The sequence below is a fragment of the Fukomys damarensis genome, unplaced genomic scaffold (assembly GCF_012274545.1).
Source record: "Fukomys damarensis isolate Sample0158 unplaced genomic scaffold, DMR_v1.0_HiC HiC_scaffold_32, whole genome shotgun sequence".
Lineage (NCBI taxonomy): Eukaryota > Metazoa > Chordata > Mammalia > Rodentia > Bathyergidae > Fukomys > Fukomys damarensis.
The window spans coordinates 955,375-981,862 of record NW_022900944.1 but is presented as its reverse complement, the minus strand read 5'-3'; the positions used below and the strand labels follow the sequence as shown (position 1 = coordinate 981,862).

General features: G+C 34.1%; 1 pseudogene; it reads right to left on the bottom strand.

The window, feature by feature from the left end:
• Nucleotides 1-18,436: 18,436 nt before the first annotated feature.
• Nucleotides 18,437-20,764, bottom strand: LOC104857337 (annotated as a pseudogene).
• Between the last annotated feature and the right edge of the window lie 5,724 nt (nt 20,765-26,488).

The following is a 26,488-nucleotide window of genomic DNA, read 5'->3' as shown; positions in this document are numbered from 1 at the left end:
ATTCTGAGACTAGACAAAAGAATGATTCATTTCCTTGAGTGGACAAAACAGAATGCCCTGTGGTTTTATCACATTATCAAGAAAGGTACTGATGTAAACTTCTGAATTGTTTATTTCTGTAATTTTGCATTCAATATTTTTTTTAATCTCAGTTGACTGTAACTGAAACTATGGAAATTCAAACTATGGAAGGAGCATAGAAACCATAAAAATGAAAATGTAGTATCAGTGAGGTGAAAGATAATTGAACCCCTTATTTTAATTAGTACAGTTTTCTTAATGTGACGTATAGTTGGTGAATGATAAGAGTATTTTTTTAAAATATGCAATAATATATTTCATTTTTAATCTTTTGATTTTTAATCCTCTTTCCAGATGCTATAGAGACATAAGTCTCCTGGAGTATTATTAACATTAGAACATTATTCACTAACATTAGAATCCTTAATCTTCATTTATCTAAACCCTGCAGAAAGGTAGGGTGAAGTAAAAGTTGGCCTTCTGTTTAGATGTCAGCTGAAACAAATAGCTGCTTGATGATATGAAAAGTTGTATCACTAATAAACATTACTTGCATCCACATCCTCACATTTATATGCACACATTTATGCAAATATATAACAAAGTTATATAATTCTCCAATTTTTCTAAGATTAGGTTTTCTATCAAGCTTAATTCCTTTGAATTTATTAAATGAGTATATCATTTAATACTTATGCACATATATAAATAAAATATTTTAAAATCCAAACTCTCCTAAAAGGACAAGGCATTAAATCATTATATGAAATACTATCATAATAAAAATGTTTAGCACATATCAAGAAATTAGAAACCTCAAAATTACTTATGGTATTCAGAAAATATTCAGAAAAGCAAATGCTATACTAAAGTTTCTGTCATCAAATACAGATTTTAATTATGTTAAAATCAACTTCACATTTTAAATATTTGAAAATAATAATTATAATTGAGCTAGAAAAACCAGCTACTAGTTAGGAAAAGGCAAAACTGTCTTTATTCCATGTGAAACCACTGTGAAAATAATTCATGAAGGAGAAGTAACTGATATCAATATTCACTTACCAACCCCTAGATTCTTATATTAAAACCCAGAACTGGCAATTTTTAATTGGAGGATATATGTAAATATTCAGAGTATGATCCTTTCATGAGGGAGAGGGCCTCAAAATTATATATTTCAGGGAAATTTTATAGATTTGTACATAGAGACATAATTTAAATAACTGCAACACAGGGGGAAAGAAACCAAGACATATAAGATACCACAGTGAGTTTTACCTAATAAAGACTGGGAGAGCTGATTAAATATATTTTTTTCATTAAGTTTATTGGTACTTTTTTGGGTATACAATACAGTTACATTCATCATTAGGATCTTGTACCTTTATATGACATATCTTGGTTCTTATTTTTTCCCCATTTACCTGCCCTCCCTTCACCCCCTCCATCCTTACCTATTTACAAAGACTTTGTTTCCATTTTTTTCTTTTTTCATATTTTTCCTTTTCCCTTCTCTCCTCCCCCTCACCCCACATCTCCTATCCCTTTAGCCCTTTTCCTCCTATTTCATGTTCCTAATTATACAATTTGAACCTTCCTTAACACTTTTAGTTTTCACACCAGAGAAAGTATTTGGTATTTACACACATGTGTCCTATTTATTTCACTTAAGATTATTTTCAAATGCAGGAAAAGATCGTTGATTTTAATAGATGATACCATTAAACAAGATAAATAGTGAGCTGCCGATGTAGCCAATGGTAGAGCACTTACCTGGCCATGTGTGAGGCCCTGAGCTCCTTCTCTACCAACACAAAAACAACCACAAAAAAGATAAATGGGTAGGGAGATAGACGGACTCAAATCTTATTCCTCCTTTATTAGATGCTATCAGTTAATACTCAGGCAACTTCATTCTTCTCATGGTTTATTCCTTCCATTTCCCAGCACAACTACTCTTCTGAGAGTCCATTTTAGTGTTCTTTACTATATCTTCCTTAAGGCCTGAAAATTCTTCTGCATGTATTAATTTCTCAGCCATCTAACTCAAAGACAATCAAGTGCATTACAGCAGAAGTACAAAATCAAACAGAATTTTTACATTAACTAACATGTAAGCCCCTAATTTATTTTAGGACATCTTATTTTATTTGGCCATCTTATTTTACTTATTCAGTTCTTTACTCTCAGATTCTTCTTAGATTTATGCTTAAACCTGTTTCTTTAAATCGATGGGAAATAAGACTGTCTATAGATTTTTCTCAGTAAGTTGTTAAATATTTGTTATAGAAAGGGGAAATCTTTTAAAGGTCGGTTTCTGTGGATGCAACAACAGACCAAAAGAAATGTAATTGTAATTAATAAATGAAGATTAGTTTCTATATTAGTTCCTGGCTTTCATAGTTAAAGACCCTGGAGAGAAATAGGCAGATGTGAGATAGTCCTACCTTGATTAGAAAGGATGGCAACAGATATATGTAAAAACACATATTCTATCACTTTCTCTCCAGTAACCCACACTGGATAATATCCGTATAATTTAAATTAGCATCCCAGATCATAAAAACTGGGAAATACATCCTCTATTTTGTCTCTTTTCTACTTCATATAAGATCTATATATGCATTTCGGCTTCTATCTAAAATGTACCTTTATTTTTATTTTTATTTGCAATAATAATAAGTATGAAGCAATTTTCCATGTAGGAAAAATAGTACAAAATGTCCAAAATTAAATATCATAGATTTAAATTCACAGGTGTATATTTTTCTTCAAATAATGTTTAAAATGCTCTATCATTCTTAATTATTTTTCCATTCTTTCTTTGTATGCTTTTTATTCATTTTTTTCCATCTTTAAGGGATAAAAAAGGGATGGTAATGCAAAACAATGCAACTTACAGCAGGTCTATTTTTTCCAGCTTTGTTCTGAGCCATTATGTTTTTGTTGCTCTGGGATACAAAAAAAAAAAGATAATCACTGCTGTTTTAGCAAATAGCAATCAGTGTAAAGAACAAAACTAGTGTGTTCTTTCATGCTTGGACTTTATTTCAAAGAAAAAAATCACATTCCTTTATTCATTTAATCCTTCAATTTTCCTTGTTAAATGTCAAAATTCTACATAAAATATGGGCAGTAAAATCATGCAATAATTATTTAAAGATTTTATTGAAGAAGGAACAAGATTGAAAAGAGAGTACATCAACCAATCCTACTTACATTCTTCTAAGAAACAGAACCGGATTATAGGTATGCAGGCTAAGAAAGAATAACAAATGTTCTAAAATGAAAAGCAACCTGAATGAAATGTAGGAAAGATAACATATCCATTGTTTAATTTAACAATGTTTAACATAGCTTGTTACTTTTCAAAGTTCATATTTAAGTTCTGAGAAATATTTACATGAACAAAAATGTAGAGAGTTGAAATATGAGTCAAGTACAATAATGCTTAAAAAAGTTCCAATAACAAATTAGGAAAAATAAGTAGCTTTTACTTACAATTTTCACTGAAATGGTTTATGATATTAAGATTATTCTCTAAACTCTTTCTTCTAACTTTAAGAAAACTTTAGCAAATGAATAATGTAAAAAAATGATATTTTTCTAATGATCACTGCCTTAAATAAATGTCCTCCTTTAGAAATAATGTCTATACACAGATTAATTACAAAATTGGAAAGATGCCTAGGTTTAGAACTCTGCTTCTTGAGCTCTCTAATGAAACAAGCATTTCTATAAGCACTAGGACTTATCAAGGCACAGAAGGAAGAACTTGAATAAAACCGTATTTTTTTCTAGAGGCAAGCAAGTGGGATTACAATATAAAATTACAAATGCTATTGCTAAATTGAAAGTGCTGAGGAATGAGCAAAGGAAGGGGGGTTACTTTACCCAGACCATCAAGAAAGAGTAAGGGTCACTACTATGAGCATCCCAATAAATAGGTTTTGAACATCTATCACTTGTATCAAATTGTTCACTATGTTAGAGAATGAAGGCTCAGAGAAGATAAATAACTAAGGAGGACTGAACTCACTTCACAGGTCATGAGGGTAAAGCAGTATCTTCCCTTGCCGCACTGTTGTAAGGAGTAAAAAGTATCTATCATATCTGATGTAAAAATATCAATTAGCAAATATTAGTTATCATTTCTTCTATCTTGTTTCTTCCATCTGCTATGTAGATAAATATAAATTTCCAGTATTTTTCAAAACAACATACCATAGCTTAGAAAAACATGCTAAGTAGGTGTATTTTATATATGTGAAATATCTATGTCTTACAAAATCTTGTTTATAATAATATTTTCCCATTGTGAATAGAGGGAATAATAGTGCAACTGTCATAGAAAGAATGAAAATGCCTTTAGAGAGTAAACATAGTCAAAGCAAAAAGACTGGAGACAATTGAGAAGCAATTATCAAGTCAATGATACAATTATTTGGTAAATATAATCCTCTAAATATGACAATGTTTATGACCTCTGGATTTATACAATTTCATTTTATATCAAAGGATACTTATATCATCAGTTATAAGGACTTTGAACTTCTATATCATTTTAAAATCCAGAAATTTAAGTTTGCAACAACCAAATACTTGCCCTATATTGTATTACTGCAAAAACTTTTTATCTTTTTTTAAGTGAAACTACTATGAATATCAAATATATTTCTCATCAGTAATAACATTATTTGAAAATAAATTTGTAATGGCCATCAGAACAGGTGCAAAGGAAAAAATTTCACTTCAATATTTAACTATGTTTCTATAATGGTTTGTAGAAAAACAAATTTGATCTACTGAATTAACTATCCTTCATAATTATGAACTACCCTTTTTTTCCTTTATTCTTTTGTGTCGATCATTTCTACTAATGAAAAAATCTTGTATTTTGTTTATTTTAGGCAGAAATTGATTTCACCTCCTTTTGTTTCCCAAGTTGTCACCATACATATTTTACTCATAAATTCATAAAACTTTGAAACGTTGGGTTACTCTTATTTTTCAAAGTTTGGTGAGTGTGATGCTGGGCACATTGGCACATGCCTGTAACCCTGTCAACTCAAGAGGCTGAGGCAGGAGGACTGTCTAGGTCAGCCTGGGCTACACAGTGAGTTTAAAGACAGCCTGAACTACAAAGGGAGCCTTTGTCTTGTGAAAAAATAAAACAAAACAAACAAACCAACAAACAAAAAACAAAAAGTTCGGTGTGATTTTGAAGTCACCTAATACATTCCCTCATAAAATATATGTATTCACATTCTATGATTTACTTATGTAACCACTTGTTTTTATTTTAAATTTGCTAGCTGTTCTCCTTTCAATCTACATTTATCTATCACTAATCCTCTTTCCTGATACAATGACATAATTATTATTTAAAATTAAGACCCACAAAGTACACTGACCTTTTCTTGGCCTTTTTTAATTATCTGAATTAAAAAATCATACATATATACTAATTTTAGAACATAGTGGAATAATTCACAAAACAGATGGTGATTTTGGACTTCAAACAGTGCTAGAAATGCCAGTTAGAATTAATCCAGTGCAGGAGCTCCAGGGGAGCAATCGGTTAGAGCGCGGTATTTATACAGAATTAATCCAGTGCATGAAGAATCCAGAGTTAATGTTCTTCATCATGAAAACAAAAGGAAGAATAATGTGATCTTCATATGCCAAGATCTTTGGGGATTGCAAATCTTATTTTAATAAACAGGCCAAGGGGATGAAGGGAGGGTAGGGGTAAGGGGAAAAATGAGAACCAAGACCTGTCATGTAAAGGTATAAGATCCCAATGATGAAAGTAACTTTACTGTATACCTAAAATGTACCAATAAACTCAATGAGAAAAAAAATTTTAAAAAACAGGCCAAAAAAGCAATTAGAAAACAAGAAACTATAAACAGCAAAGGAAAGGCAATGACCATCCTTTTAAAATTTTTATTCTTTGCTTTATACATACTTAATGATTATCCTTACAAATGTATGAATTGGCTCCTCCATGTCTGAAATTTCCATGAAAGAAACTTGTTCACAACTGCTTTCTGATTTAAACCACAAAGAAGGCATAACTTATGATTTGATCATAAAAAATATTTCAGAAAATCCCTAAAACCTCAAGTTACAAAGGAAATTAGAAAGTTGTGTCATCTTTTTTCATCCTTTCCTTGTTTATAGATGCCACTGAGAGCAGAAAAAAATTCCTGTGCTTCTTGGATTATGTTACAGTTTTGGTTAACTAGTTAAAAATAGAGTTAGAAACACCTTGGTACCTTCAGGATAGGTAGTTACCAAGAAGTCATTCAATGTAAACGGACACTGAATATATAATCAAGGCGAGACCACTGATAGTTCCCATACTCATAGACCAGCATTAGTTCACAGACAACAGAAACCAAGAGATACCTGTGCAAGACATGAAGAATCTGCTTCAAGCACTTACAATCAGTGTCTAAAACTTCATCTTACATACATAACTTTGCTATGCAATCAAACAAATTTAAACACCCAGCAAAATGAGACCTATAAATCATAGAAAAGGAAACATCATATTTAGAGGCATGAAATAATTCATGACCATATTTTGAACAAGATGTAGGGGATTTATCTACAAAGTTAGAAAGACATACATTTAATCATATGACTGGATATAACAGGCACATAATACATATTGTTAACATTAACACAGTGGAACCAGGCCATGGATATAACCAAAAAAGCAGTAAAGACTATAAATTTGACACTGATACATACATATGTGTCTTTGTGTAACATACATAAATATCTAAAAAATAACTTTGTTTTTAGAAATGTGAGACATTTTTTATAAATTATTCCCTGATAATTAATTAGGGCTCATCATTTTAGGAAATATTTTTTAATATACATTAGAAATAAATGAATGTCTATTCACATTTTAGGAGAAAATCATGCCAAATTTTGCACTATGGTCTGATAACATACAGAGTATAACTTCAATTCCTTCCATTTAATTAAGCATGTTCTATGAAGTAGCATGTGGTTTATTTTTGCACAATGACCCATGTGCAGCTAAAAAAGAATGTATATTCTGATTCTGTGGTTTGGAACACTCTGTTATCTATTAAATCCATATGTTCAAAAAATGGTTCAGTTCTAGTATTTCATTGTTGTTTTTTGTCTAGATGATTTGTCTATCTGTGATAGTGGAGTATTGAGGTTTCCCCACTACAATGGTATTAGTGCTTGTTTGGTTTTTCATGTCCCTTAATATTTGTTCTGTATAGTTAGGAGCATTAGTACTTGGTGTATATGTATTTATGATTGCCATCTCCTCCTTTTGGATTGTTCCCTTTACAAGGATGTAGTGGCCTTCTTTGTCTCACTTAATTAGTTTCAGTTTGAATTCTAATTCTCTGCAAATAAATTAGCTACCCTCACTTTTTTCTTGAGTTTATTGGTACTTTTTAAGTTTACAGTACAGTTACATTCATCATTGGGATCTTGTACCTTTATGTGACAGATCTTGGTTCTTATTTTTCCCCCATACCCATACCCTCTCTTCATCCCCTCCCCCGTCCCTATTTACAAAGATTTTTTTCCATTTTTTCATTTTCTCATATTTTTCTTTTCCCTTATTTCCCTTATCCTGCTCTTCCCACTTCCCATTTTTCTTCTTATTTCACATTATCAATTATACAATTTGGATTTTATTTACTTAGTTTTTTCACACCGGAAAAACTATTCAGCATTTACACATGTGTGCCTTACTTATTTCACTCAAGAGTATGGCCTCAATACGCGTCTGTTTTCCTATGAATGACTCTAGATTCTCATTCTTTATGGCTGAGTAATACTCCATTTTATAGAAAAACAATATCTTCTCTATCCAGTCTCCAACTGATAGGCAACTGGGCTATTTCTAAGTTTTAGCTATTACAAACTCTGCTGCTGTAAACATGGGTGCATATCTGTCATATGATTCCTTTAATTCTTTTGGCAAGATACCCAGCAGCGGGATGGCTAGGTCAAAAGAAACCTCTAATCCTAGTTCTTTGAGGTATCTCCATATTGATTTCCACAGTGGTTGTACCAGTTTGCATTCCCACCAACAATGGAGAAGGGTTCCTTTCTGCCCACAACCCTGCCAGTATTTGGTATTGGTTGCTTTCTTGATAGCAGCTTATTCTTTCTGGGGTGAGGTGGCATCTTAGTGTTGTTTCTATCTGCATCTCTCAAATGACCAGTGATGTTGAATATTTTTTCATATATTTATTTTATGCTTTTACTTTTTTGTCTGAGAAATGTCTGTTCCTTTCAGATGCCCATTTTTGAACTGGGTCTTTATATTGGGGGATCTGATTTTTGTTTTTTTGAGTTCTTTATACAGTCTAGGTACTTTGAGGAGCAGCTGGTAGAAATTTTTTCCCACATTATACCTTATCTCTTAGTTCTCTTGTTGGTTTCTTTTGCAGTGCAGTAGCTTTTTAATTTGATGAGATCCCAGTTGTTTATTCTTTGTGCTAGTCCCTGTGCTACTGAGGGTGTGTTCATAAAGTCTTTTCCTATCCTCTTTCTCTTGTTCACATCTGCTCTATCTTCTGGAGCTCAGATCAAAGGCCTTTCTGACCCACTGGCCTTTTGTGGCGTGGATTCAGGTACTGGCATGGCCCAGTGGCCAGAGACTCAATCAGGGGCTTAGGGGTGGGGGCCTGTATAGGTGCCCCCATGCTAAGCAGCTCCTCTGCACCAAAGGGGCATAGCCACCAGATGGCCTGTGCGCTGCTCGGCTCCTCTGCTCCTCTCTAAAATGGTTTGATTCTTCCTCCTCCTTTCAATTCCATTCTATTCAGTGCGGAAGGTACCTGATACTTGTAGAAATATCCATTTATAATTTAGAACCCTAAGGTATATAAACTTGGATCATTTATTTATTGTTTGAATTATTCATAAAACAGGAATCTCTTCCCTATATCATCCTGTAACTTTCATTAAAAATACATGGTAATTATATTAACTATAAGTCATCATTCATGTAATTATATTTCTATTTACTATTTAAGAACCCATTTAAAATTAGAGGACATGCTTCAGCTCAAATACAATTGATTATATTATAGTTTAGGGTACTTTTATTTGGGAAAATCATTTATGTATTTTGGGTTATAAAATATATTACCATCCATGACCTTTATTTGGAATATGTCAATTTTATTTGATTAAGATACAGCTGTGGATTCTTAAAACATACCTTTGGGTATGTCTGAAAAATAGAAATCACTGTCAGTTGTGACCATGCCTGACCATGTGATTTACAAATATTTGGAATTGGTCTACAGAAGTTTAGGAAAGTTTTGAGATACAAGGTAGAGAAGTCCTGGAATATTTTATGTAGTGTCTCATGGATGATTCTAGTCAGAGCTCAGAAGACCAGAGTGCTGGTAGGAATGTGAGTAATGCTAGGCTCATGAGATTTTAGTTGAAAATAAAGAATTTATCAGGAAATGGCTTACTAGCCATATTGCACTCTGGAAAAAAATTTGTATACATGTTTCTCATGCCCTCAGACTCTTGAGAATGCTAAGCTACGAGCTATAAACTAATTGATCAAGTGGAGGAAACTTCAAGGCAGCTCAACATTCTGGTTGTGCCATGGGTACTGCTTACTGTTTTTATTTATTTGAAGAACCAAACCAAAAAGCAGAGCAGAAAATTTGATAAACTTTGGCCAAGAAAGAATGATGTAGAAAATTGAGGCCAAAGGAAATAGAGCGGCTGAAGAGATTAGAACTTTTTAAGAAAAATCAAGTTCTTTGTACATGGAAGGACAAAAAAGGAAAATATGTTGACAGGACAGGGATAAAGCTCAGTGATACTGCCACCTGCCTCACAAACACAAGGTCCCGAGTTCAACCCCTGGTACAAAAACAAAAACAAAACAAAAAAGGAGAAGAAAAAAAGAAAGAAGGAAAGAAAAATACTTTGACGGCATTTCACAAATCAGCACTATCCCTTTAGGGTTGGGTCACCCCACACAATTTAGAACTTGCCTCATGCCACCATATACCCTGGATGCTAGACTTGGAGCTATAAAACTGAATGTTCGCTCTGCTGGGTATTGGTCTTGCTCTGTTCCAATTCATTTCTATCCTCTCACAATTCCCATTTTGGGAATGAACATTTATTTTCAATAAATGAACATTTATTGTAATTGAAGATTATGTAGCTTGACTTTTTAAATTTCTACATAGGTTCGCTTGGACTGGGACTACTGAGACTTTGGTGAAGAGAGTACTGTTTTTCTGGTCCCTGCTCCCTTACTCTCCGGTGCTGTTCCTCTTCTTTGTTTCCATGCCATTCTGAACTAAAAAGCTTTGTTCTCCCACACCCTTCCATAATGATTTTTCTGCCTTGGAACTAGCTGACCATGAACTGAATCCCTTGAAACTATGAGCCAAATTAAAGTTCTTTTATTTGAAGCTGTGAGTGTGAGGTATCGTGAATGACAGAAAGGAAAACTGACTAGCACACCACTGAGTTTTTCAAAAACTCAGTTGCTCATAAGGATAAAGGAAAGTAGATGTTACTGCAGCCAACTTGTACCTGGCTAATGGGTTGATAATGGCTATCTTTAATAGCATCTGCTAAGAAACAAAAGAAAATGGAAAATGAGCACCCAACTAATAATGAACACTTGTTTTATTAATCCAGGATAAATTCATAAGAATAGTAAACTTCATAGTTTTTTTAAGAACTATTTCCAATCATTCTTTTTGCAATTTTATGAGATATAAATTATTTCAACATAAGATGACAAAAACTCAACATATTATGTCACTTTTCCAATACAACTCAATTATCTAAACTTGAAGGTGAGGGTCTTATACCACACTAGGGTTTACAGAGTTGCCTCAAAGAAAAATTACATTAAGATTGTTACAATAAAGTAGCATTGTTTACTATTTAATAAATTTGCAAGAAGGATACAGTTGAAACCAAATTAAGATCTGGAGCAAGAAATTATGAGAACATCTAAAAAAATACTGAATGAGAATGAAGAGAACCTTCGGAAACCAAGTGAACAGGCAAAAAGAACCATGCTCCATAACTAAAACAAGGATTCTAGGCACTAGGAGTAGGGATGGATCTAACCCAAGAGATCGATTACCTATTTATATCATTAACCATTCTGAAAGTACAGTGGAATTATACTATGAGTAATAAGGTGAAAGGAAGTGATTTATTGGTATCATTTTACATTAAGTATTATCTAACAAAAAGAAGGTAGCATTACTAAGATTTGTAGCAATATTCTGTCCTCATTATGTGTGCAATACTTCTGAACCTACAAACTGTGCATAAATTTCCAAATATATAAATCCTCAAGATTCAGAGAGATTGTGTGTCATGCTTAAGTTGAATCGTCACTAATCTGTTAATAGACAGAACAAGAATTGAGACCTAAAGTCCAAAGTGTACACACTTCCCAACTTTGTACAAGATTAACAAACTCTCAACTGATACTACAAAAATGCTTGCCCCTAGGACTACAGCCCTAACAGCTGTCTTGTACTCTTCGTCAAGGTACCATAACAGGAAAATTTTTAAATTGCACACTAGATTTTACTGGCAGCTCAAAGTAAGTGTTTACACTTACAAAATTGAGATATAAGATACCAAAATTCATTTTCAATACTCAAGATTATATTCCATTTTTCCATGTGGAACTATTTTCATCTTTCTCCAGGATACTGGCCTTAATGATTCTGTAAAATTTACTGAAACATGAACCAAGGGAGTAGGCTCCTTGAAAGAAATAAAAATTGAAAAATGGCTTTTGTTATCAGAAAAAACTTATAATGAATTTGGAAAATTATCTACCTACATCATTAATTATTAATCCATGAACTCAATAAAATACAAGGCACTCTCATTATCTTAGTATTTATTATCCAAGTTGGTATATTTATGATTCTGTGTAAAGAACTAAATTCATCTTACAATAAAATATTCTCTAGTGAACTGACTACATATAAAATTAATCTTCCTACAAATACTCACCCACCATCCTTTCTCCATCCTCCTCAAAACAAAATGCTTAAAAAAGATGCTTATAATTCTACATGATGATTTTTAAAGGCCTTGGAGAACAAAACAGTAAAATCTTGGTTTGAAAATTACCTTCATCTTGAGAGCTATTATTCTATTTTGTTTAAAAGTTCTATACATTCCCAAAAGTTGTAAGTCTTAGCAAAAAGTAATCAAATATAAAGTAGCAAACATTTTCATGCTGTATCAGGCTCACTCATTTAAACCTCATCACACTACTTCTTGTAAAATATGTCTTCACACTGACTGGGTTCCCACAGAACTTGTTTTATTCATATTATCTTTTGATGTAAGAGATTTTTTTTCAATAAAATCTTGGACTATAGACAATGTAAAAAATGTAGACTGACCACTTATCTGAAATTTCCTCAAAGATGGAAACTCTCAGTGCCCAACTTTTTTATTCAACACAGGGAACTCTTGTGAATGTTAAAGATTATGCAAACGCCATTGCTACTAACATGTATCCACATTTCTACAAAAACTAATAAAACACCAAATTAAATATTTATTCATTCACCCACATATGTATTTTGGCTCCTTACTATAACCTGACAATATGCTAAACTCCTGAAATGCATGGATGAACAAGTGAAAACAATCCATGCTTTAATCAAATTTGAAATCTTGTGTGATATGTGAGCATTCCAATAAGGCCTTTGACAAAATCTAACATCCACTCTAGATTTTAAAAAAATTACTTGGAGAAAATAGGTATAGAAGGATCTTGCCTCAATCTGATAAAAACCATTTATGACAATCCTATTATCAACATATTAAATGGAGAAAAGTTGAAGTTTACCCTCTAAAATTAGGGGGAAAAAAGGATATCCATTAATAACACTCCTGTTCATACAGTACTTGAAACCCAGAAGGATCAAGCAAGGAAATATGTGCACCTTGACACCATAAGCTTAAGTGAAATAAAGCAAACACAAGCCTAAATATTAGGTAATTTCTCTTCTACAAGAAACCCCAAATATGAATAATCACTTTAAATACAAAATGAAAGGCAGATAACAGGAAAAAGAAAAAGCATTCTTTTCTTTACAAAGGGGAAGTGGATCTAGTGATGGCGGGGGGGGTTAAAATATGTTAATACGTGTACCTAAGAGTTCACATAAATCACGGATTAGGCCTGAAATGAAAATGGGAGGAAAATATGACCAGGAAGATAGTAACTCCCAGAAAAGTCTAACCGAAGGGCAGCAGATTTATGAACATCAACACCTTACCCCAGACCTTAGGTATCACCATTGTACTGTGTCTATGAATTAGACTACTTTACATACCTTGCAAAAATGGAATCATAAAATATTCTTCCCTTTGTGATTTATTTTACTTTATCAAATGTCATCAAGTTACAATGCAGCATGTGCTAGTATTTTCTCCTCTCAGGGACGATCAGTACTCCATTGTGTTTATGCCTTTGGGTTGTCCATCCAGCCAATCAATAGGCACTTGTTTGTCTCTATAACAGCTACTGTCTGGCTTCCCAAACAGACATGCCTTACTTTTAGAGTAAGAAGCAAGCAGCACAGAGAATAGCTCATGCTCAGTCCACTCATGTTATGGATTAAATCTAGTTATCCTCCAGAAGCCTCCTGCACCACAGGTGGTACTTTTCTGAGGTGGCTGGATCTAATTGGTTCACTATAGTTCTGGATGTGGATAATGAGAAGACCCACTCTGGGTATGTGTGGCACTGCACAAAAGGCTTGTATTCTCTAGATGGGATAAAAAGGAAAGGGAAGTTCTGCTGCTTCTTACCTCCTGATTGCTCTGCTATGGACTATTTCTACTCTGTGATGCCCCTCTGCCATGACTCCTTGCCTTGGAGCCAGATGACTACAAACTAAAACCTCTACAAACTGAACCAAACTTTTAACTTTGGGTGTAGGCTATTTAATCTCAGGAATGAGAAAGTAAGACAAATATAGGTATGCTTTCAATTAGATTTTATTGTAAAGAAGTGAAACCTTATTATATTTATTTCATAAATTTTTATCATAAATATGGTCCTTTCATTTCATATGAATAGTTTATTTCATTTATCATTTTCCCAATTTAAATGACTTAGAAGTACAATAAACCCCTGCTTTCAGATTAACATATATTTCACTGAGCAGTTTTAATATTTTTTAAAAATATTAATATTACTGTGAAACTACAGTGCTATACATGAGAAATAGAAATATGAATCTGTAACAAAATGCACATTTATAAAATTTAAATACAATTGTTATTTGTATTAAATATAACACCAGCTAGTTGTTAAATTGTAACTGCAGTTTTTTGACCAAAATGAAAGACCAAAGTTTGAGATCTATTAATTTAACATGGTCAGTTATATCTCTGAACCTTGATATTAAAATGAGTTCATTTTTGTATCAAATATCTAATTTAAAAAGTATACAGAATAACTATTCTGCAAAAAGAATTATTTTTAAAGGGAAAAAGATATACAAAAGGGAACAGATATACAAAATGTGAAAATATTCCCTGAAGAAAATTATATTTTAAATTTCTATGACTCTACTTTTATTTAAAAACTGGAGCCTTTCCTCAGTATCTTCTTGTGTTGGGTGTCTATGACTTATAATTTAAAAGACTTAATAAGAAATATTTGAATCTCCTGTCCTCAGTACTGAAGTAATCTCTTCTGGCCCTAGATTGAGTTAACACTGATATAAAAGAACAGCAAAACCCAAACCAAACCTTGTGCTACACCATCTGAAATGTATGGGTTGGTCTCTCAACTCAAGCATGTGTGTAAAGAGAATCAGTACAGCATGCAAAATACAACCTGCAGATGAACATTGTTTGCACTTTAACTTTGCTCTCAGTTCAACTGCCACCACCAGATAAATATTTTCAGAATTCTCCCAGGACCTCTGGGTCAACAAAAGACATTTAGTGGTGTTACCGTTTTAACAGTCCCAGTTCCATCATGGTGCAATTCAGTAAAATAAAATAAATCAAAGTGTATTAAATACCAACTAATAATTTCTCTCCTCCCCATGTCAGCTACAGGTATGTGAGAAAATGTGATCAATAATGAAATAAGTATAGAGGATAAAAAAGTCATTCATGTTGTTCATTTTCTACTAAAATAAGGGCAAAATAATTTTTGCAGAAAATTAAACTTATAGCCATAAAACAATCAATTTTCATTTTTAATGACAGTCATTTGTCATATGAAAAAATTTAAACTGGCTGATAATTAATGATGTGAAACATATAGGAACCACATAAATTTGCATCACAGAATTATGTTCAATGTCAGCAAGCTGCTTCTCCTTATATTTTTCTTACATTATCTATTTTTTAAAAGTAAACTTTCATTCATTTTTAAATGCTTTCTACTTAGTTTCTTATTTCAATTAAATGATGAAGCAAATGTGCACAGTTCAATATAATGCAATAATTTCCTGTCCTGATTTTTTTTTAGCCTAAGAGCACAATTTTCTTGAAATAATGTAACTCCAAATAACAAAATAGAAAATAAAGTGATACTGCTTATTTAGTATTGCTAATGACCCCATTCAGAATGGATTACCATTATTATCAAATGCATGAGATTATTTCTACAGTTATTCATAATGAAGTAGAAATGATAACTTTAAGACAGAAAAGATTATAAACATATAATTTAGTCCCTCTTTTTCTCTAATATTGACTCATAGCATTCACACGTACACCTTAATCACTGAGCTGATTCAGTTAATCAGCTTATTGTGGAACAAGAAAGCTAGAACATACTAAACCATCATATGTTACTAAGAGAAAAAAAAAAGTGTTTACATTTAATCTGGAATGCGACAGGTTTCATTAAAGGCCTAGTGGTTTAATGCAATATATTATAATAGGTTCTAAGTCACAAAACATTAAAATGTTTAACAATTATTGTAAATCAACAATACTTATCACAGTTTATTTTATAAAATGTTTCTAAGTTACATAGATCAAACAAATACAGTACTGCAGTATCAACCAAGAATAACTAAGAGCCAGCACTCTTAGGAGGTGGAAGAATCACAAGATCAACCTCATTAGGGGCAATTTAACAACTTAGTGACACTCTGTGTCAAAATAAAAAATAAAACATTGTCTGAGATATAGTTCAGTGCTAAGACCCTGGGCTCAGTCTCCAGGACTGCAGAAAAAAAGATACAAAATTACAGGAGACCAGCTTGAAAATGCAATGAGCAGGCCTTATATATTGATTTGGTTTGAGAATTTGGCCATTAATTAAGATTATGAGTCACTCCAAGGCCTAAGCATGAATTGTTAATGGACTTTTGGCTGGTGGAGATGGACTCCCCTATGTCAACAGTCACAACTGAGGTCTCAGGATCCATGAGGCTGTGACATCTCTATAGCAAGGAAACCCTGTAGCTGAGGAATTATAACTTTGTGCTACCATTCTCTAAGATCAACTGTTAACTAGATAGCTGTGACCAACAGGATGGCACAGGTGCCTTGTTATCTATGGCCTGTCCTTCACAAGTATACAGTTACTCCCTTTGTCCAAGCCTGGATTATTCAGTGCATTAGTTTTGCTATTCCCTACATCTGCCTTCAGGTCCTTTGCTGTGTTATATAATTGATACTGACAAGTCCAGGGCTTGTGGTCTTAGCCAGGACAGAGCTAAGATCAGGTGGTCTTTAGCCAGGAGAGGTAAAGATCAATTCCTGGCCCCCCAGAGGTAATAAACTATCATTCGTTCTTCACTCTTTATTTCTTGTTCTCTGTGTACTATTCTTTCATCCTCTGCTGTCCCCTCATCATCCTCTGGTGATTGGCTGGCTTTATCAACTTGACAATTGGTCAGGCTATTAGCCACAATACAAAAGGACTAACAAGTTATGGAATCTAAGAAAATATTTAAACTATTTATTTTAAATAAGTGAACAGATAGTACAGAAATTACATGATTTACTAACCACCAAACATTTATATTGTGAAAGAGCTAGGGCCTAGTTTATATATTTTACTTATGTTCTTTTCACTGTATGGCATAACTGTTTATAACTTTGCTAATTTCTTGACATCCTTCATTAAGAAGAGATCACTATTTAATTTGATGTAATAAAATGTAATGAACCACTTGAAATTAAACATAATTTTAAGTGAAGTACAGTACACTACTTAAAAATTGCCTCACAAGATTTTAAGGATTTTACAAGAAACGCAGATAGAAATTTGAAAATATGCCAGTTTACCACAAATGCTATAAGTACAACACACACTTTGTTTTGTTTTGGCCTTTACTGATTAATCACCCCAAGGCAAATTAAAGAAAAAAAATGAAAGAAGACAACTGCCTCCAATAAGGGTTCTGTGCAAACTGTAATTAGTAGAGAATAATTTAACCACAGAATTTTTGAAAAATTAACTGATATAAAAACACAGTGCCTTTAAAACTCTTGTATTATATCAAGTCTTATTGTATTATCAAAAAGTAAAAGTTTCCCTGTACCTCACATATGTTTTATAATTAACTAACTTGTTATTTGCCTTAATTATAAGATATAATTATAAGATAAATATACCATTTTAAAATCAAAACTGTATCTTACTTAAACATAAATGTAAGAAAATGCAACTGACCTGACTTGGAACACATTTCTACACTGGAAAAAATTTCGAACATCATTATTTACTGTTATGATGCTGTAATTAATCTACAAGATATTATTCCTACAAGATAGTCCCATGAAATTTTTAGTGAAAAGCTATCTGACACCCATAGAGTATTATTGGGAATTCAACCCATGGTATTCACCCTGAACTACATCTCAGTTGTTCTTGTATCATTTTTATTAGTAGTAGTAGTAGTAGAAGTAGTAGCATTACTTTACTTTAAGACAGGGTTTCACTAAATCACTAAGATGGCCCAGGCTGGGTTCTAACTCTCAGTTCTCTTGCCATACGCTTTCGGAGTGCTAGGAGTACAGATGTATACCACTATATAAGGCTATCTTGAAAATCTTCAGTATACTTTTTTAGATCCACACAGACTGTTCCTGTTCATTAACTCTGGTCCCAAATTACAAGAAAAATAACATGCTGAACTCTATAAAAATAAAAGTAACAATGACATATCTAAATTATTTTAATGATACTATATTTTGGTGCACTAATTCATATATGTGTTTTTTTATATGTAGCACAATCATTTTATTGATGGCAGAATAAAAAAAAATCTTCCTTTCTCACTTGTAACTTATCTAAATAATTTTTCCCATTCTTCAAATTTTCCCCCTAAAAATTTGCTTTTTCTTTAAATAACGATATCACCATGTCTGCATTTTACTCCGAAGGGAAAGCAGAAGGTCTATCAAGAAGTTTTGACCAGGAGATTCCAACAGCACCTTTCTTCACAAAGACTCTTTTCATACTAGTTTTGAGCCGGGGACGTTGGTAAAACAGCTGGGTTGGCCGAGTAGATAGTCCTCGCTGGCCATCACCTCCTCCACAGAACTCAAGAGTCTGGTCATAAAAGTGCCTTCTTCTTGCCACGCCTCTGTCTGAATAGGTTTGATACTTCTTAATAGCACCTCTTCATAGGTTCTATAACCCATAAATTTAACCACTGCAGTCATACTGGAAGGATGGAGAGCTTCCATTTCTGCTCGGTAAAGCTTGTTTTCTTCCCGGTTCCCACATTTTTGCATACTCCATAGGAATGGATGAGTCTAGCACCTTTTCTGCCTTACCTGGCCCAGATCTTCCTTTGGGCCCACTACTGTAAAATATTTTATCTTCATAGGGTATAGCTGTGACAGCTCCTGCTGGCTTAATCGGTCCTACTCTTCTCCCTTTCAGTGGCATTCCGTCCCTCCATTTGGAAGGCCAATGAAACTATGTCTTCGGACAGCATTCTGGTAATCAGTATTTACATGAAAATGTTTTTCAGTTTTTACACCCCTGAAATCTTTATTATTTATTCTTCATGATTTCCTGTTACAAAAAATGATCAAGATTACCTGTTCGGCTTTCTCTTTTTCCATGTTTTTAATTATTATAATCTATGAATTCTTGAAGTTTTTGTTTGTTTGTTTGTTTGTTTTGTTTTACCTCTGCATAGGATGGACCTTTTCCTGATCTCCTCTGTATAGCCTTATCTCTTTTGTTAAAAGCACCATCAGGCCGGGGACTTAGCTGAGTGGTTCCACCGCCTACCTCACAAGAGCAAGGTCCTGAGTTTGATCCCCGGTACCAACAAAAAAAAAAAAAAAAAAAAAAAAAAAAAAAGCACCATCATTGTATCAAGAACTTAGAGTATATGAAGTATCTTTAGTTCTGTCATACCTAGAATATGTTCTGTCACATTTGATTCTCTCCTCAGCCCATACTTCAGATCCTGAAGAAATACCAGTCTTTTACAAACTCTATTTCTAGGCAATTCGCTGTTTTCCAGAATTGACTCTGAATTTTGAAAACAAGGAGGTTTTTCATTTCCTGGCTGCCTGGTATCATTACGAGGAAGATGTCCTGGTTGATTATTATCTTTTACTCCATTCTGTGCTGTCCCTAATGAAGCTGCTGTGACTGTGACTCAGGTTCTCCCACACTTAAATTTCTCATTTTATACTTCAAGGAATCAAATATTGTGCTTGGTGCTGAAGGCCTTGCATTTTCCAGGTCCTCTTCATCTTCTGATCTTACTCAACCCCTGTCTTTTCCTCAGCCTCTTAGAGCTGGGCCTGTAACAGGCTTCTGTTTATTGCTGTTAAGCAGTGCATTCAATGCTGCTTCTAAGCTGTTGCCATTATCCATAAGAGCTTACCTCACTGCATCCTTACCAAAACCCATTTCTGTTATGTGCTCCAGTGCTTTCTTAGCAACCAATTCAGTATCGACACCTTCCTGTTTCCCTTCTGATCTGGTTGATTTTTCTTTCTGTAAAACTTCTCTACTTCGATTACCAACAGTATTCATGTTGAGATTACTTCTGGCACCACCCTGTGCTCCTCCAAAGGTCTTGGTTTCTTTGCTCTTTGCAGCTTCTGCAATAGCAGCTGTCCTTTGCTTTTCAAATTCATCATTATCATTCATAGGTGTGACAGGTGCTGTAACTTGTAACACCTTTCTTCGATCAAGTTCTCTGCTATCTAACTGAACATGAGATGCACACTTGTGAAAGGCACAGAAGGAAGTAGTCCACCGTCATTTCCAAGGATGCTTCTGATGTGTTCTGATAAGCTTCTGTGTAAGTCCCATTTCTCAGTAAGGTGATCCACTTCACCACCAAGAACTGCAGTATTAGAGTCATTCAAGAGCAGGAATCCATCTTTTTATGTCAACAACGCCTGACAGCTTGACTTTAGTCCCAGGTGGTGTGTTCAGGCTTATTTTTGACATATAACTAAATTATACTGTTGTGCAACTTGTATGACCATCCGTCATCTGTAAGCACAGCATCCCTGGTACAGCCTGACAGTGTTCATTATCTTTTGGTGCAGCAACATTGTGAATTATTTGAATTTGCAAAACACATGGACCTTGAAGCTTTTCTACCTTTCCAACACTGCTGGTATCACTGGAAAGGAACTTCTTGCCAACTGCTCTCAGATCCGTATTGAGAGCAATGAGGATGATGTCATTTATATTGACTTTATCAGGAAAATTTGTGCAAGCTTCAGTGCCTTAACAGAATATGGAACTTTAGCCTTACTGGAATGAGTTTAATAAAAATCATTTCCAAAACATGTAACAAAATGGACACCAACAAAAGTGTCTTTAAATATAGCTAATGAAATGAATAACACTAAATAGGACCAAAATACTTTTTAAAGGTTTTTTTTGTTTGTTTCTGGCACATTGCATTTTAGAAAAACAGTATGCATAAATGAAGAAGTACTGATAGATTGTAGTAACTGAGAGTGAAGAATTTGTTATTTAAATTCCATCTATTCTGTTAATTTGAAAATGTGAATCGTCCTAGACATTATTTATTTACATTGACATTCATATTACTTTGGTTGTAAAAGCCTATGAAAATAATTGAATCTATTAAAAAGAATAAATGCAACTTACAATTAAGTAATTAAAGAAACTGTAAAGAAAGTATATTTTATTCTTTTTTTTAAGGTCCTCTTGTATGATGTATGTGATCTCTGCTGTGCGCTTTTTTGCGGGGGGAAGTAACAGGAAGGTGGTAAAAGCAGGAATGTTGTTGAGAGGATGAAATCAGTTAATATTTGTAAAGTTTAGGATAGTAAAAGCTGATAAGAAGTATTTAAGTGTTATTTAATAAACAAATATATATTTCAAAATATAATTTGAGCAAATAAGAACATATGCTAACAATGTATAAATCTTATTAAAGAAAGAGGTAGATAGATGATGGATTGACAGACAGACAGACAGACAGATTAATGGATGAATAAGTAGAAAACCTGTTCTCAAAAATAGCCATTCTTAATGGTGAGTGACAGTAAAGACTGTAAACAATTATATTTCTGTCTAATAGCTTCCACAAAAAATGTGTTCAAATACAAGTGCACAACAGAGTCAATTAGCCTACAAGTACTTTGATTTTACTATCAATCATAGGGCTCTTTTAATGTAGAGAGTTGATAATATTAATGACATTTTTCTAAATCTCTCAAGTAAGTAAGAAAGGAACTCTTTCACACTTTACAAGATGTATTCCCAGACTTTAATTCACTGGAAATTTGATGGGGGCCTGAAGTTTATTTCACAAATATTGAGATCTACATTTCAGAAAAATAGAGCCTTAACCTGTCCCATGCCAGTGGTAGGAACTCTATACTTTTTATTGTGAGATCTTTTTTTCCAAGCTAATAAAACACAATTACTGTTTGAATACCATGAGGCATTTTGAAATATTAAGTGTTCAAATATTTAATATGAGTATTGAAATATTAAGGGTACATGCCTTAACCAAACCAACTTTTATTTATTTATTTTTTCAAGCCAACTTTTAAAAATTCAATAGTAGGAGAGGTCTACAATCATTGTTTCTACCTTCTGAATTAAACATACAGTATTTAATCCTAAAATAAGTAAGAATATTTGAGCCCCACTATTTATGAATATTTTAAGAAGATTAAAAACAACTCAAGTAATACTTGTTGCAAAAAGCTTAATTTAGCAAATTCAAAATGATAATCCTTCCTTCAAAATGCGTGGATACCCACACATGTGGATAGGTAAACTGGAGGAAATAGGTAAAATCACAAATTTCACTCAACATCATACATTTTTATAGTCTGCATACTTGTGCTCAACTTTAAGAGATATAAAATCTTTTATTTTGCACTGGTTTCCTCTTCTGCATGCTGCTTTATTCTATGTTTCACATTTATTTTATTTATTGATTGATTTTTTTTAGTACTGGGGATTGAACTCGGGTCCTTGTGCTTGCAAGGCAGGCGCCAGAACCACTGAGCTAAATCCCCAGACCTATGTTTCACATTTAAAAAGTACATACTTAAAACAATGTTACAAAATAGGTGCTAGTATTGTCCTTACTTTATATATAAGGACACTTAATTTCATTAAGAGGAATACTTGTTCTCTATCATCTGGCTGCTGAGTAGAGATAATATATCAAATTGGAAAGTATTTCCTTTTTTGCTAGACATTTTCCCCTGAAAGGGGAAAAACAGAAAATTAATTTTCTAAAGAAAATTCATTTTTGATAATAGCACTCATCTGCAGTGTTATTAGATGATTTATGCTATTCTCTAAGTTACAGGATTTATTCAAATGAATCATTTATTTGAAATTCAAATTTGTAGGACGTTGTTACCAGAGAGGGTTAAAAATGGGCCTCCTGTCTTTATGCACACAGAGAAGCTACTTTTTACAGCAGTGAAGATGCACCTAGAATTTTTTTTCAGCAATCAGACAAGTTTTTATTTACATTAAACTATGAAGAGTACCATAAGGTGAAATGAAACACTTTCGTCACTGGCCCAACTCATCTGAAAAACAGAGTGTGCATTCCATGTACAAGTAGCTGTCAAGATACAAATCTTACAACACGATTTCTTGACAGGTTGTCCATACAAGAGCCCAATGTTCTGAGTCACAAAGGAGCAATAAACAGCACAAAAATAAAATAGTAATACTAACTATCAAGGGAAAAACGCTGAGGAGTTGAAAAAAAAATTTTTTTGTATGAAAATCCATGGGTATTGGGTAACATACAATGTCTGGAAACAGTCAAATTTCTTAATTTTTAAAATTTCAATAAGGAGTAAATGACGCAAAATGAAATATGAACAATAGCAATCAATCCACTCACAAGTAAAATCAATTAATACAGCAGAAATGACTAAATATCTATCCTGCTTTCTTTTTCTTCCTACCTTGGATTTCTTCCTTGCATGCACAGGTCCCTTAAGATAATCATAAATAGTCAGTACTCACAAAATACTTATTTACTTGAGAATCAAATATATCTTCTTCAATTAAGAAGGTACATGCAACAATTGCAGATTTCTCAGACTACTGAATTTTTCAAAGTTGGTTTGCTCAATGAATATATACTGAATGTCCTACTTTGCTTTTAAACTCTGCCTACTGAGCCATTAATCTGCTGTTCCTCTGTACCCACTGGTGGTGCTCCGCATGGGGAGGATCCAGGGGCAACCTCATGGAATTCTGGGAACAATGACTGGCAGAGCACAGTATCAGTGGATGGAACCCTCGCTTTCCCAGGAGCTGTGTGCTGAGGAAACTTAGCAGGACTTTCCTAGCACTTCCAGCTGTCAGAGTGCAGCCAGGGGAAGGACACAACACAGTTCTCAGCATGCAGAGACCAAGGTCTGATGCAAGTTCACTGGCAGAAGGGAACAGACCCAGGTATCACGAGGCCTAACATTTGTCAAATCAGGAAGATTTGCGTTTCTGTTGCTGCTGCTGCTGCTGTTGTTTCTTTAAAATAACATATAAGTAATGCAAAGAAGAAAAAAGTGCCACAACACATCCCAGGGCCTTATACCAGTGACAGCCTGAAAGACTACGCTTTCTCAGCCCAAGCCAAGTATTTCTGATACTAAGGTAAAAAGTGAAAGCGCAAAGAACAAACAGCTGCTCAGAAGACTCTGCAGACAGTTTGCCTTGAGGACTTTCAAATGGATGTACACATGGTTTCCACAGAGATCTCCTTCTAGCCAGTATTTCAAACTTCCCTGGTGGTAGATGGATTGGAATCTTTTGCTTCACTTTCTACATAGTTGACAAAAAAACAATGCCACTTTCCTGGCCAGCACCTTAGATCAGCAAGCTGATGCTTCCGTAGTTGGCCAGCCTGTCTCCATCCTGAGAAACTCTGGCAGGTCGGCTCATTCCAACAGGCAGGAATCAACATCTGTCTCTGGCGCTCCCAACTGGAGAGAGCACATTTCAAACTCTGAATAATTCTGTTGAAAACAGCGTAGCAGGCTTGTGATAAGACAGTTCCTCCTCCCAAATCCAACTTCCTCAGAAAGCAATGCAAGACTTATCTTGGCAGCAACTCTGTAAAATCTCTTCACGCATGTCCTCTGAGAGCTGCTTCCACCTCTGAATTAACCAAATTCATGGAGCAATCGCTGTCTCCTTGCACGAGGCAGAGGGCTGTTTCATGTTCATAGCAGAATCCTGATATTAATACCATCCATGCTTCAGTTTCTGATTTTTCTTATGTCAAGGAGTTTGAAATGATAGACAATAAATGAAGGAATGTTTTTAGTGAAGGAAAAACAATTTGCATAAAGAAATAAATGGCATTTACTTTTATTTCGTGCATGTCCAGAGATCCAATGTCTGATTCAGACAGGAAGTTTACTCAGTGTGTTTACAGGTGTGTATATGTGTATCTCATGTGTGTTTGTGTCCCACATATAGAGTAGTACGTAATACGAATTCAAGGCTTCAATCACTAAACAACTACTGCATCACATGTTACGATTTTACCACACACTTCAACATAAGTATAAATTAGTATGCTGGTCAATCTCAGTATCAGTTAGACTGGACCGAGAGTCCTGGAAAGGGGAGTGGATTGTGCAGGCACCACTTGCATCAAAGGCTGAACCCGCTGATGAGTTCATAGATGAGCAGGCTGCGAGGAGGTGGGGTCTGTTTGAAAGAAGTTGGTCATGGGCTTGACCTTGGGATCTATATCCAGACTGCAGTCCCATCCTCGCGCATTTTCCCTGCGCTTGGCTTCTTGTCTACCATGAAAGGAGCAGCTTTGTTCTACCACATCCTTCTACCGTGATGTTTCATGCTTCAAGCAAGCTGACTGTGGACTGAAACCTTTGCAACTTTGAGCCAAAATAAGCCCTTTTTACTTTAAATTGTAGATGCAGGATATTTTGTCTCAGCAACAGATAGCTGGCCAAAAAATTAGTAATACAGTGAGATCTCATTTTCATCTTCAAGTACTTAGTAATATGCTATTATTTCAACAACCATAATTAAATTTGGTAACGTTCCTGAATATGTACTGATTTAGTTTTCAGTTCATAATTCACCATCTCCCTGGCCAGCAACATAGTGCAAGACACTTTAGGAACCATGGAAATGGTCTTTCACTATGGCCACCAAATATATTCTCCTGTAAGCGACATGTTGCTAAATAGTTGATGGCTACCTCTGGACAATATACTCATGACCATCAATTTCAAGGTTCTGTAGAGAAACCAGTGAGCCAGGAGTTGAGAAAGCTAACAAAGTTTGAAAAAGGCTAATCTACTCACATCCTTTGGACCCTGCTTAAAAAATCTTTTTGGCTTCCTTTTACTCCCACCAGCCTTTTAATTTCTCCAAGTTGCCTCAAAACACAGTATTTTAACAAGCTGTTCCCTCTACTGAAGAGCTCTTCTTCGTTCACTCACTGAGTTAGCTAATAGGCTTCAGGCCTTAGCTCAAGAGTCTTTTTTCCTCAGTGAAGTTTTTCCAAACTCTTTTACTATGTTAAACACACCATAACTCTTACAATTAGATATACCTCTACATTATGGCCATTGTCACACACACAATTTTGCATTTCTTGTTAAAATGAATCAATTCCTGTCTATCTCACTGATTACACTCTAAGTTTCACATGGGACTGCTTGTCAATTCATGAATAGTGCCCCACTCCAGAAGTATCTACTTTCCATGGACTAAATTAACAAATGAATATCTTCTCCAAAGCATAAATAAATACATCTTCTGGAATTTGTAAAGACAGTTGGAAATCAGATGATAATGTACTTCTTGCTAAGTCTTCAGTACATCTACAGAGTGCGTGAAATAACTCCACAGATGCCACTGCAAATAGCATATGTGCCTCACTCAAATACAACTGAACAAGAAGAGCCTGCAGAGCTCTCACATGTGTTTTTAAGTACCCTC